The 13267-nt window shown below is 34.3% G+C and overlaps 1 long non-coding RNA gene across 1 annotated transcript in view; it reads right to left on the reverse strand.

Moving 5' to 3' along the window:
* The window catches only part of LOC144960744 (uncharacterized), a 16825-nt gene extending 5495 nt beyond the window's left edge, over nt 1-11330 (reverse strand). Inside the window, exons 1-3 of the long non-coding RNA XR_013642933.1 lie at nt 11302-11330; nt 10686-10903; nt 4730-4777 (exon numbers count right to left, since the gene is read on the reverse strand). This is a non-coding gene — a long non-coding RNA (uncharacterized LOC144960744). The remainder of the gene's footprint in view (nt 1-4729; nt 4778-10685; nt 10904-11301) is intronic.
* Between the last annotated feature and the right edge of the window lie 1937 nt (nt 11331-13267).

Genomic DNA, 13267 nt, shown 5'->3' on the forward strand with positions numbered 1-13267 from the left:
TTATATGTTTTTCAACCTTCTACATTAAAGCGTATGGAATCGGTCTTGGTTTGACGAATTTGGGTTGTGCATTATCTACAATAGTAATTTTTACCGTCGCCCCTTTCAGTTCTCCCAACTCAGATGTAAAAGGTTATTTGTATTTTTCTTATATGTTGTCCAATGAGTTATAAAAATGAGAAGTATTAGAAATTTTAATTTTTAGTTTAGAATTCCAATCTCTTCCTAGAATGATATGTTCATGCGGTACATTTGCGACAATGAGTCGAAGTTTTTTTTTTCTTTTTCGCCGGCATAAGGAACCTTAATATTAACAATAACTTCTCCTTTGAGGGGAAAGTTGTTCCATTAAAGGTTCTCAACGTTTCCGAACAGGGTTGTAATTTGACTTCCTGAAACTTACGTTTAAACACAGAGAAAGGAATAATTGTATCATTGGATCTTGTGTCAATTTCCATTTTCACAGTGGTACCATTTACTTCCAGCGAACAATGAAAGGCATTATTTTGATTTTCGTCTCGGTTGTTGGGGAAAACGAAAGTGTCTTTATTGTGCTCGAAGATGGAATCAGTAAATATCATATTTCAATCGTTTCGTCGTGAACCCAATGACCTCTCCTGTGAGTCCCGACAGACTTTTGATAAAAGACCCTTCCGATTACAAGCGTTGCAAGTGTTCGTCTTGAACTCACACTTGTTTGGTGTGTATTCATATAGCCACCCCTGTAGCATTTTAATTCTGTCCGTCTCCTATTATTGGTGTTGTTTTTGCCTTTGATCGTGTTGTTTTTGTCTTTGATCGTGTTGTATTTGTTGCTTTTGCCATGTTTGTCCTCGTTGTACGGTTTTGTGGACTACGTTGTCTTTGGCGAATTGCTAATGCAACTGAAAAGCGTTGAGTTCTGCACTTTCAATTTTTTGAGCAACTTCAATTAGCCAGTTTCAGTGTTAAACCCTTAATCTGTAAGGGCTTTTGTTGAATTATTACGCTTTTCCCGTAAGGTATCCACCAAGCACTGTTTGAAATCACAGTGCTGAACAAGACGTCGAAGTGATGCGATGTAGTCAGCAATCTATTAATGTTGACCTTGTTTTCCGTTGTAAAATTTAAATCGTTCATAACTCACGATAGGTATTGGACGGAGATGATTCAATAACGACGTGATTTCTCCGTTGAAAGAATGCTTTTCAAAAGGTCGTATGTGTTAGATCCAACAACACTAAGAAAAACACCCGTCTTCTTTCTTTCCGATGAAACATCATTGGCCAGGAAATACTGTTCCAGTCTTGAACAGTAAGATTCTAAGTCACCAGTCAAATGGAATTCCTCGATACGTCCAAGAAAAGCCATGCTTCATACATCTTTGTTTATCGGATGGAGGACGATCCCACACGATGCGACAATATCTCAGGTAGTACAATAGTCACTGTTCTTGTATATTACGGTGCCAAATAGTAGTAAATGCAACACTTCAATATTAAATGTTGATTTCAACAAAAAAATAATAATTATTAATCTATTAGTCTACAATTTGTACATAATTTCTCGTCGCCATTATGTTGTGTTTTAGATCATTACATAATAATATTAATAATAATAATAATAATAATAATAATAATAATAATAATAATAATAATAATAATAATAATAATAATAATAATAATAATAATAATAATAATAATAATAATAATAATAATAATAATAATAATAATAATAATAATAATAATAATATATAATGATAATGATAATAATAATAATAAAATTTAATAATAATAATAATAATGATAATAATAATAATAATAATAATAATATAATAATAATAATAATAATAATAATAATAAATAATAATAATAATAATAATAATAATAATAATAATAATAATAATAATAATAATAATAATAATAAACAGTAATGAAAAATTAAATCGATTATTACAATCATATACAAATTGATATATTTGGTATATTTGACAAATAGATGGATACATATAGATAGAGTGATATATAAATAGACAAATATCTATATTATTAAATATGTAGTGCTCTTAATTATGATGAATTTTACATCTTTGTCTCCAAACTTTGTAAGAACCAATGATGGCACTGTTGCTTATATATTTTGAAAGGACTTTTGCTTCTTTGCATTAAATGCCCAGAATCTTTAAGCCCTTCACAAATCTACCATGGACATAGCCGAGGCTACCTACAGAAAGAAAGATAACCTCGGATTTATATCCAAGAGCATTTATTTCCATGCATAAAGGAAAGTACTTTTCAAATTTAGTTTGGCATGACTTGGTAATATGAGTATCAAATGGGACTGAAATTTCAACAATTTGGGCTGTTTTCATTTCTTTGTTGATTTTTAAAATGTCCGGTCGATTACTGTAACTATTAAATGAGGATTTGTCACTGTCGAAAAAACTTAGTCTGATGAAAGTGTCTTTGAAAATTTGAGTAGTGTCGTTTTTAGTTTTTTTTTTGTCAAAAATAATGTCAACAATTCTATTGTGTCGTTTTTGATATATTAATTTGAATTTTGTACATCCGTTTACAACGTGAGATACCGTATCTGACGGATGATTACAAATCTTGCAGCCTTTGGAGTATGACAATGTGTAATATGTATGAAGTAGACTGTCGCACTCGAGAAGCTGCAAGCGGCATTTTATAGAAAACGTTCTAATTTCGTCAGGGAATTTATGATTGAATATGAAACTGGAGGAGAGAGCGTGGTTTACCCCAGTGGCTTCTCTAACAATTATTCCTTGAGACACCAGTTCATGGAAATGGGTAGTTATCTCATTCAGTCTCACACTTTTAAAGAAGTTTTGAAAACATTTTGTGGACTTAAAAGAACAACTGACGTCACTATCAGCTGTACAGAAGGAAACATTTTGGCTGATACACTTTCCAAAAAGATCCACCCAAAATGACTTTGGCCAAATAACTTTTATGTAATTTTGGAGGCGTTTGCCGTTGTGACAAAAAACGGCAAAAGTGTTTTCTTCGTTTTCGTCTAATGAGGCGCGTATAATTTTTCTTTTCGTTAGATGAAGGTTCAGGCTGCTTGTGGCTGTTATCTTCATACTGTCATCGTCACAATTCAGGATGGATAGGGCAAAGGATAAGTGTTTTGCATAATAAATTATTTTAGGGTTCGGTAACCCGAGACCACCTTTTGATCTTGGACAAAACATGAATGACCTTGTACTCGAATTATTCAAATGTAACCAATTTCTAACTTTGTTCACAATTATATTTTCAATTTCATTAAGGTCCTTTTCGGTAAATATGAGATTACAAAAATAAAACATTAGAATTGAACAGCACATTGAACTCAAGAGATAAAGTTTGGCTGAAGACGTCAGAGGGGAAACATCTAAAAGTTAATGCTCGTATTGAATACAAAATTGCTCTGCTTTTGTTGATGCCATCAATTCATGAAGCCCTGCCTACATTCAATACTTAATTGTCCCCTACAATCCCACTCAAAATCTCAGGTCCTCAAAATTGTATCACCTTCAAATTCCAAAATCGAATCTTAAACGTTTTGGCGACAGATCATTCAGTAAATAGGCCCGATTACTCGGTATTTATTCCCACTGTCAGTCAGACTTGAAAGCAGCCTTGATAAATTCAAAAATAAACAGTAAACCTATCTCTTTCCGAAGTATTTAAATAAATTAGATTATACCAAGAATAATTGAAAAGCGCATACGTACATGCGTCCGTGTGTCTGTTTGAGTTTGTGTGTGTGTGTGGGGGGGGGGGGGTGGGTGGGTTGAGTTATATATATATATATATATATATATATATATATATATATATATATATATATATATATATATATATATATATACATACATATATATATATATATACATACATATATATATATATGAGTGTGTGTGTGCACCGTATATACAATAGGTTAAGTGTGTGTGTGTGTATGTATGTGTTTGTATGTGTATATATGTTATATGCATGTATGTATACGTAGTGTGTACGTGTATACGATATGTATATTTGTTGTGTCTAGGTAAGTGTGTATGTATATATATACGTGTGCGTGTGTATATCGATATGTGTGTATGTATTTCTATAATATGTGAGTGTTTTGTGTGTGTGTGTGTGTGTGTGTGTGCGTGTGTTATTGGATGCGTGTGAGCTTTTGTTGGACGAGTGATCAGAGAGCATGTGATTGGTCGAAGACTTTGGGACTGAAGATTCATAATTCTACGAGAATAGACTGTGGTGTTGGATCAAAGAGGGCAACATTTTCATTTACCAAACATTTTTATTGTTGCTAAATAATACAAATGAACAATTTCGCATCAGAAAAGGATATATTGCAGTTCTCTCTCTTTATTACACTAAAATTAATAGCACGAATGATAAGATAAACCCAAAAATTAGGGAGTTATACATTGTTCATAGTATTTTTCAAAGTTTACAATAATTGTGATTAAAGTGGTTTTTCTTTACCAAAGTCGTAATTTTTGCCCAAACAATGTGCAAGGTTAATATTTTATATCCCCAAATAATTTTTTTTTTAAAACTTAATAAATCATCTTGTAAAGGCTCCATTTTCGTTCTGAATTGGTCGTGACGAGAGAACGGAAAATATTCGGTTCTGACTAAAATTAAATTCTGCCATCGACATTCAAAATTCCATAAGTGTTATAACTTCAGTACTCCAAAGAGAAAGTCTAATAATATAAACTCACCATGATCTCCTGACTGGATGTATCCATCCAAGAAGGTTATTTTTATATCTGTAATAGAATAAAGGGAAAAAAGAGTAGATATTTATATATTAAGACGATCAAATTCAATAAAAATGACAGTGATGATGATGATGATGATGATGATGATGATGATGATGATGATGATGATGATGATGATGATGATGATGATGATGATGATGATGATTATGATGATGATGATGATGTGTTTTCTTACACTCTCCAAATAATTTCGAAACAAAAGCATATAAAGTATTGGCGAGAGTGGGCATCCTTGACGGAAGGACCTGTATAATGGAAATGGTGTTGTGATGTCTTGGTTTACGATGAAACAGCTCTCTGGTTCTAAATATATATTATTTTAACCCAGTTCTAACAGTATTCGACTGCCATTTTCTAATAGTTTTATGTATGTAAACGTGTGATAGTCCGTCAAATACTTTCTCTTCGTCAATGAACAGTATGTCTGTTGTCGTGTGTGTTTGAATTGTGTATTCTATGATATTTCTTACTATGTGTGTTTCGTTCTATAGTTCTGCCTGTTATTGCACGAATTTGTTCTGGGTGAATTTGTGTTGGCAGGAATGGTTTAATTTATAGCTAGATAGTTAAAATTCTGTAGTCTGTATTCTCCATGGTATTATTCTAGTATTTGGACTTTTATTCATGATGTGTCAACCAGACGAAAGGTATCGTGGACGAAAACGTAAATACCGACCAATAGTCACACAAGATGGGCTACGACCATCGCAAGTCAGGCCTTCTCCTCGTCCCCCTTCTACTTTAATTGAACTGTCATCAACCAGTGAACATCTTTATGACAATAATAAATTTAAGTCCGATTTTAATTTTTACAATGAAAACATCTTTGTTGGTGACAAATCATCAATACCAGTAGTCACAGGTCATCGGCCTGCTGCTCCCCGTTGTCACACGCCTCGGCCCCCTCAATCTCTGACAAAAATGGAACATATAACTATTACATTGTCGTCGGATATAAAAATGTTTTACATACAGGGCTCCTGAATTCACGATCAGTCTATAACAAATAATTTTAATTCAATATCTAATTATTGAAAAAGACTGTGATATTCTTGTAATTACAGGAACTTGATTGACATGTCAACTTAATAGTCAATTGATACCTTATGGAATTAGTGCTTTTTATGCAAATAGATAACTTGAAAATGTGGAGGAGTTATGATCGTATTTAAATCATCAATGTGTTTAACTGAACTGAAGCCAGTGACATACAAGACCTTTGAACATTTGGAAGTTATTTAAAAAATCAACAATATTGTATACAGAATAATTGGCCTTTATCGTCCACAATATTCTCAAAAACATACTTCAAAAACTAAAATATGTTTCGAAGGTTTTGAAACTTCATTCACGAGAGATGTCTCAAAGAGAAAAGCGTTTGGTGTTGTATGATTTTAATTTTCATCAAGACAACATAAATCATAGTGGCTGTAAAATGTTTAGACACAATTTTTAATCTCAAAATCTAATGCAGCATGTCGCTGAACCTACCCAAATTGGCGACCATATATTCGACATAGTTCTAGCTGATAAAAATGACAAGAGCCAGTCAAACTTTAAGACTGGTCTATTTCTGGTCATGGTCATATGTTTGCTGTCGTCAACGTCTCGAAACCTAAACCTCAGAAGAGACTTTAAACCTTTCAAAATACCAGAGATATTAATTTTTTCTAATGATATTCACATCACAAACCTGAATGAAATAATCTTATTTTTAAAATTATGTATCCGACATGGTGGATCAATATAACAGTATTTCATCTGACATTATTAATAGCCATTGTCCCCTTACTACAAAAAATATTATTTAAAAACCCAATAAGCAGTGGTACTCGGATGTTATTAGAGAGCTTAAAAATTGTACGAGATCAAAAGAAAAACTGTGGAGCAAAACTAGACTAGAAATACATCGTCAATTATGTATTTCGAGCAAAAACAAAAGCAACAATATAAAAGTCAGAACAAAAGCAAATTATTTAAAATCAACCAGAATGCCAAATAAAAGACACCCCAAGAAATTATTCAAAATCATCAAAACTATTACAAAAACCATTGTAAACAAGAATTGCCGACCAACTCTAGAACTGATCTCACAGATCGTTTTTCAGATTATTTTCAAGATAAAATAATAAACATACGATAACAACTCAACACCCTTGGACATTCGTCACAAGAAATTGACTATCCTCTAGATTTTAAAAAGCATCATAAAGATATGGAAACTTTTGATTTATTTGAAACCACATCTCAGGAGGAAATCTTATAAACTATAAGCTCTTCACCAACCAAAATGTGTTATTTAGACCCTGTCCCTACAGGGATTGTTAAAGCATGTGCCATAGATCTGGTTACACACATAACTTTTTATTGTAAACAATAGTCTGTCGTCATCGGTCGTACCAGAATGTCTTAAGTAAGCAGTGGTGACTCCACTATTAAAGAATTCCAATTTAGATAATTAACAATTGAAAATTTATAGACCTATTTTGAATCTATGCTGTCTTTCTAAAATCAATGAAAAAGGTGTATCCAAAAGAGTACAAAGATTCTTAAAATAAAACGAGCTTTACTTTAAATTTTAATTTGCATACCGACCGAGCCACCGTACCGAAAGTTCTCTTATTAGAGATTAAAATGATATTGTTAACTATGCCCAAGATAGAAAATCAGTATTGCTAATTTTGCTTAGATACGATGGATCATGACATTCTATTGCACCGAATTAATAATGTTTTATTTAGATTCAATGGGCATCTTCTGAATTGGTTCCTGTTCTAACTCTCCGACATGAGTCAAACAGTAATGATCAAATCATACTCAGTCTAGTGTAACTGATTATAAATATGGATGTCCACAAGGATCAGTCCTCGGACCTCTACTTTTTACGCTTTGTACACAGCCTCTCGGAAAAATTGTTCTTTTTGTTAGTTGACTTGTTGACTATGCCGATGACACACAGGTTTATGTTCCTTTATCTGAGGATGATGAAGTTAATGTGTCGTGGAAGGTTGAAGGTTGTATCAATGAAATTAAAAATTGGATTGATATAAACAAATTGAAATTGAATGAAAAAAACCCAATGTGCTGTGTAAGTAGAACACAATTTGTAGAAATAGTATTAAAATAGATGAAATTGATGCAGCAGATTGTAAAATTTCTAATTCTAATTCCTATGTTCGCAATCCGGGTTCATATTTTGATATCAATATGTCCATGAATAATCATATCACCAAAATTATCCAAAGTGATCATTACCATCTTTAAAATATCGGTCGTATTAGGTCCTTGATTGACACTGAAATAACTAAAACGCTTGTCACTTCTTTCATCCTTAGTAGATTTGACGACAGCAATGATCTGCTCATTGGTTTTCCAAAAAACAAAATTCAAAGATTGCATAACGTTCAGAACAGGGTGGCTAGATTGAAGATGTTATCAAAACGTGACGATCTTATATCCCCTGTTCTGGAAGTTCTTCATTGGCTGCCGGTGAAGCAGTGCATTGAGTTCAAGGTGTTATTTTTTTTTGTTATAGATCAATACATTAGACCCGCAAAATGAACAACAACGGTCCCACGTTATGAGAACTGATTGGGATAACATTCCTCAACACCAGCTGGCCAGATTGACCACTACCATGCGTATGAAATGCAATTCTGTCATTGGGGCACACGGGGGACATACTCGTTACTGATTGAATTAGATTCACCTTCACTTCAAATGAAATGAACGCAAGTGGTTTTATTAAAATGTCATTGTTTCATACCAATTCTTAGGTAAAACAAGTGTAGACTTTCTTTTGATCACTAGTATATAGTCTGTATGATTGTTAAAGCGCAATAAGCATTTGTCAGTGGATTAAGGGGCGTTATATAAGTATATTATTGTTATTAATATTATTATTATTATTATTATTATTATTATTATTATTATTATTATTATTATTATTATTATTATTATTATTATTATTATTATTATTATTATTATTATTAGTAGTAGTAGTATTATTGCTATTATTATTATTATTATTATTATTATTATTATTATTATTATTATTATTATTATTATTATTATTATTATTATTATTATTATTATTATTATTATTATTATTATTAATATCAATGTTATTATTATTATTATTATTATTATTATTTATTATTATTATTTTATTATATTATTATTATTATTATTATTATTATTATTATTATTATTATTATTATTATTATTATTATTATTATTATTATTATTATTTGATAATGAAATAGACCAAGAATATTTCATGATTATACTATCATTATTTTTTTTTTGTACTTGATATAGATATGATGTATGAAGTATTTTGTGATTTGCTTAATTTTTTTCTTCTGTTTCTATGTTTCTTCAAGATCATTTTTACTGCGGGTCAAAGGTGAGGGCTAGCCACTTTGTAAAATTTGATTGTTAAACCGTCGTTCCTCTGGATTTGTTCAAGTTCATGTTATTGATTATGTTTGTTGATGTCTGCTAGAGATATCGGGGTGTCTAATATTTATTGTTGATGTTTTGATAACTTTTTTTGCACGACTTTAATGTAATTCTTATTTTACTTTTTCATTTTTTGTTACATATTCGTAACGTATTGTGTAAAATTTAGTGAATGCTTGTTTGATGTCATTTGCGTCTGTTGTTGTATTCCCTGACATGTCTATTATCTCTTCGATGTGTCTTTTATTTTGTGTTTGTTTTTTTATATTATTTGAAAAGATTATTCAAGTGCATTCTTTGAGTTTTCGTTGAAAGTATGAGGTCTAGTGGCTTACCTACCATCATGGACTAAAGAGCTTGATGTTACCAGCACAAAATAGCCGAATTAGTCACCATCCTTACAACGCCAAAAACTAGGTAATTGCCCAGGTAGTCTGAATTTTTTTTTCACTTACTTTGGCAGTTTGGAGTTTAGAAATAGTGAGTCATTTACTAGACTAGAAAATTATTAAATTTAGACCGCAAACATAAAATTGAGGTCCATAATTTCAGAAAAAACACACTTCGAGACTGATTTTGATAAGCATGTTAATTGGGAAGACGAGTGACAGCTTTGTTTCAACTCATACAGATGCAAAACAGTCAATATAAGTATAGTATGAGAAAGCATGACAGTCGATATTATGTTGAGATATATGCGACCCAGCTTTAAAACGACTTTATTTTAAAAGGAGGCAAACGATTTAACGTTTTCACAGCATGTAGAGATAGAGGAAAATAGGCCTTTATTAACAGATAGCAATAAGTTTAATACCGGAGGCCAAAATTATAAACTGGAAAAACAACGATACCATACGTGCATCTGTCAAGGGAGTTTAAACCAGCCTGTGGTTGAGAGATGGAAAAGATTGCCAGCACAAGTTGTGGGGAGTCTATGTGTCTACGCATTCAATGACAAACTTGACAGTTTTATGCAGAATTGTATTTATGGTATAGTTTACCCTCGCTCCTAACCTACATCTCAACACAAATCAGTAGTTGGCAGTAGTCCTGATTAAAAGATTATTTAATTCAACAGACTTTCCGATAGGTCAACAGGCTTTAGATGACGAGCCAACCTTGCTATTCTATGCTAAGATAAGCTTTAACTTGGATTGCACACATCCAAGATATACGTATTTGCAGGTCTGACAATCAAACTATAATGTTTCATTGTTTTAATGTAAACACTCTTGAAATAATGCAAAATAGTGTCCACTAGAATCATAGTGAAATCAGGTCCATAGTAATGTTTGGCTATTAGACCTTCAAAAAAGGACACGTAACACTAATCCAATACACCCTGCCATAATACAGATATAATAAGTTTGGTCACCTAATTTTTAAAAAGAATATAAGATATTATACTAGTAATTAACCGATAAAAACTCACAGGGAAATATTGAAGACTTTGAAATTTTGAACCTTTGATCCGATCTGAAAATCCACACGAAAATCACAAACTCCTATCTTTGCCTATTACACGTTCTTTTTGCTGCGATTTAAAAGTAATATTCGTCAAACTCTGAGTTGAAGCTAGTAAACTATGACCTGATTTGTAGCACACAAAACACATACATTCGCGACACGATGATGTTTGCAATCACTGATCTGATGGACCCACGAAGATAAAAACACAATGGATTATTAAAATTATGGCCAGAAATTAGATCCATCAAATATCGATCGACTAAATTGCCCTTCTCGTGCCAAAAACTGTGAGCTGGTGCCCCCTAGACGATTTCCCTGAAAATCCAAGGTTGAGAGTTCTTGAGAAGATTAGGGTCATTTTAATAGATTGATACTTGAAGAAATATTTTTCTGGCCAAAACTGTAGAAATTCTTTTCTTTTTAGAACACGTCATAGATTCACTTGGTTAAAGACACCGTGTAGCAGATGTTGTAGTCGCGTGTGCTACAATATTAGTGGTTTGTTGCATTAAGACAAACATTATATCCTATACATCAAACATCGCTATCATAATAATATATGTTGTGATATTAACCACCATTTACAAAATAAAAATCAATAAATTCAATAGTTGAAAAGAATAGGAGAGAGACAGAGAGACAGAGAGACAGAGGGAGAGAGAGAGAGAGATAGAGAGAGAGACAGAGAGAGAGAGTAAAGAGAGAGAAAAAAAGAGATAGCTAGGTATATATATATATATATATATATATATATATATATATATATATATATATATATATAGAGAGAGAGAGAGAGAGAGATAGAGAGAGATAGAGAGAGAGAGAGACAAACAGAGACAGAGACCTGGGTTCACTCCTCATTGGTGTCCACCATCCATGGGCCTGGGTTCAATCCCGTGGTGAAAACTTCTAATTATTCCGGGTATAATCCGCACTGTTGTCCATCTCCATTATTCCTGTGTTCACTCTCCAGTGATTTATCATTGGCTTAGGTTCACTCCCCAATGGCCTTCACCTCCCATAGTCACGGTTTCATCGTCACAAGTGTCCATATCCCTTTGTACCGTGTTCAATCCCCAGTGGTGTCCAACTCCAATAGTCCGAGGTTCACTCCCGAGTGTTTTCTCATAGGACCGGATTCAATCCCAACTGGTATCCACCGCCTATAGCCCAGAGTTCAATTCCTACCTCCATAGTTCCGGTTCACTCCTCACTGGTGTCCACCATCCACGGACCCGGGTTCAAACCAAGTGGTGTCCACCTCTCATTGGTTAGGTTCATTCACCACTGGTGTCCAATTCAAATAGTCCCAGGTTTACTCCCCACTGGTGTCCATATCCGGTAGTCCCTGTTCACTTCCAGTGATGTTCTCTCATAGCCCCGGGTTCTTTCCCCCACTTGAGTCCATATCCAGTGGTTCCGTGTTTACTCATAGGTGCTATCCATGTCTCATAGCCCCAAGTTCACTCCCAACTAGTGTTTACGTCCTATAGTCCAAAATTCACACCCCACTGGAGTACATATCCATTGGTTCCGAATTAATCACAAGTGGTGTCTACCTCCCATAGCCCCGATTCCCCTTCCCACGTTTTTCACCCCCCCCCCATGTCCCAGGTTAACTCCCCATTGGTGTCCATCTCTCATAGCATGGGTTAACACCACACTGGTGTCCATATCCCTTGATTCCGCATTTACTCACTTGTGGTGTGCATCTTTCATAGCCCCGGGTTCATTCTCCCCTGGTGTCTCCCTCCTATAGTCACGAGATCAGTTTCCCACTGGTGTCCATTTTCCATAGTCCCGGGTTCACTCCCTACCTGTGTCCAATCCCAAGAGTCTTGGATTCACTCCCCACTGTTGTCCATATCCAGTTGTTCGGTTTTACTCATTAGTGATGTCAACCTCTCATTGCCTCCAGTTCACTCCCCATTGGTGTCCATTATCCATAGTCCCGGGTTGACTACCTACCAGTCCCTAGAGTCTTGGATTCACTCCCCACTGGAGTCCATATCCAGTTGTTCAGTGTTACTCATTAGTGATGTCAACCTCTCATTGCCTCCAGTTCACTCCCCACTGGTTTCCATATCCGGTAGTCCCGGGGTCACTCCCCAGTTGGTGTCCCTTTCCAGTTGTCCCGGGTTTAGTCCCCAGTAATGTCCACCTCTCGTTGCCTTGAACTCACTCCCCAATGGTGGTCACCTCTCATAGTCCTGGGTTCATTCCTTACTGGTGTCCACCTCCCAAAGTCCCGGTTCACTCCCCACTAGTGTGCACATCCAGTTGGACAGTGTTCACTCCCCACCAGTGTCCACCTCCCGTGGTCCAATGTTCATTACCCAGCGGTTTCCACCTTCCATATTCCCAGGTTCACTCCCCACTGGTGTCCATATTTGGTGGTCCCTTGGTCACTCCCCAGTGGTGTTCTCCTCTCACAGGCCCGGGTTCACTCCCAACTTGAATCTTTATACAGTGGTTCTGTGTTTACTTACCAGTGGTGTCCACTTCTAATAGCCCAAGGTTCATTCCCCACTCATGTCTACCTCA

This window comes from Berghia stephanieae, chromosome 15 (genome assembly GCF_034508935.2).
Source record: "Berghia stephanieae isolate SIO BIC M18660-M18661 chromosome 15, UCSD_Bste_1.3, whole genome shotgun sequence".
Taxonomy (NCBI): Eukaryota; Metazoa; Mollusca; class Gastropoda; order Nudibranchia; family Aeolidiidae; genus Berghia; species Berghia stephanieae.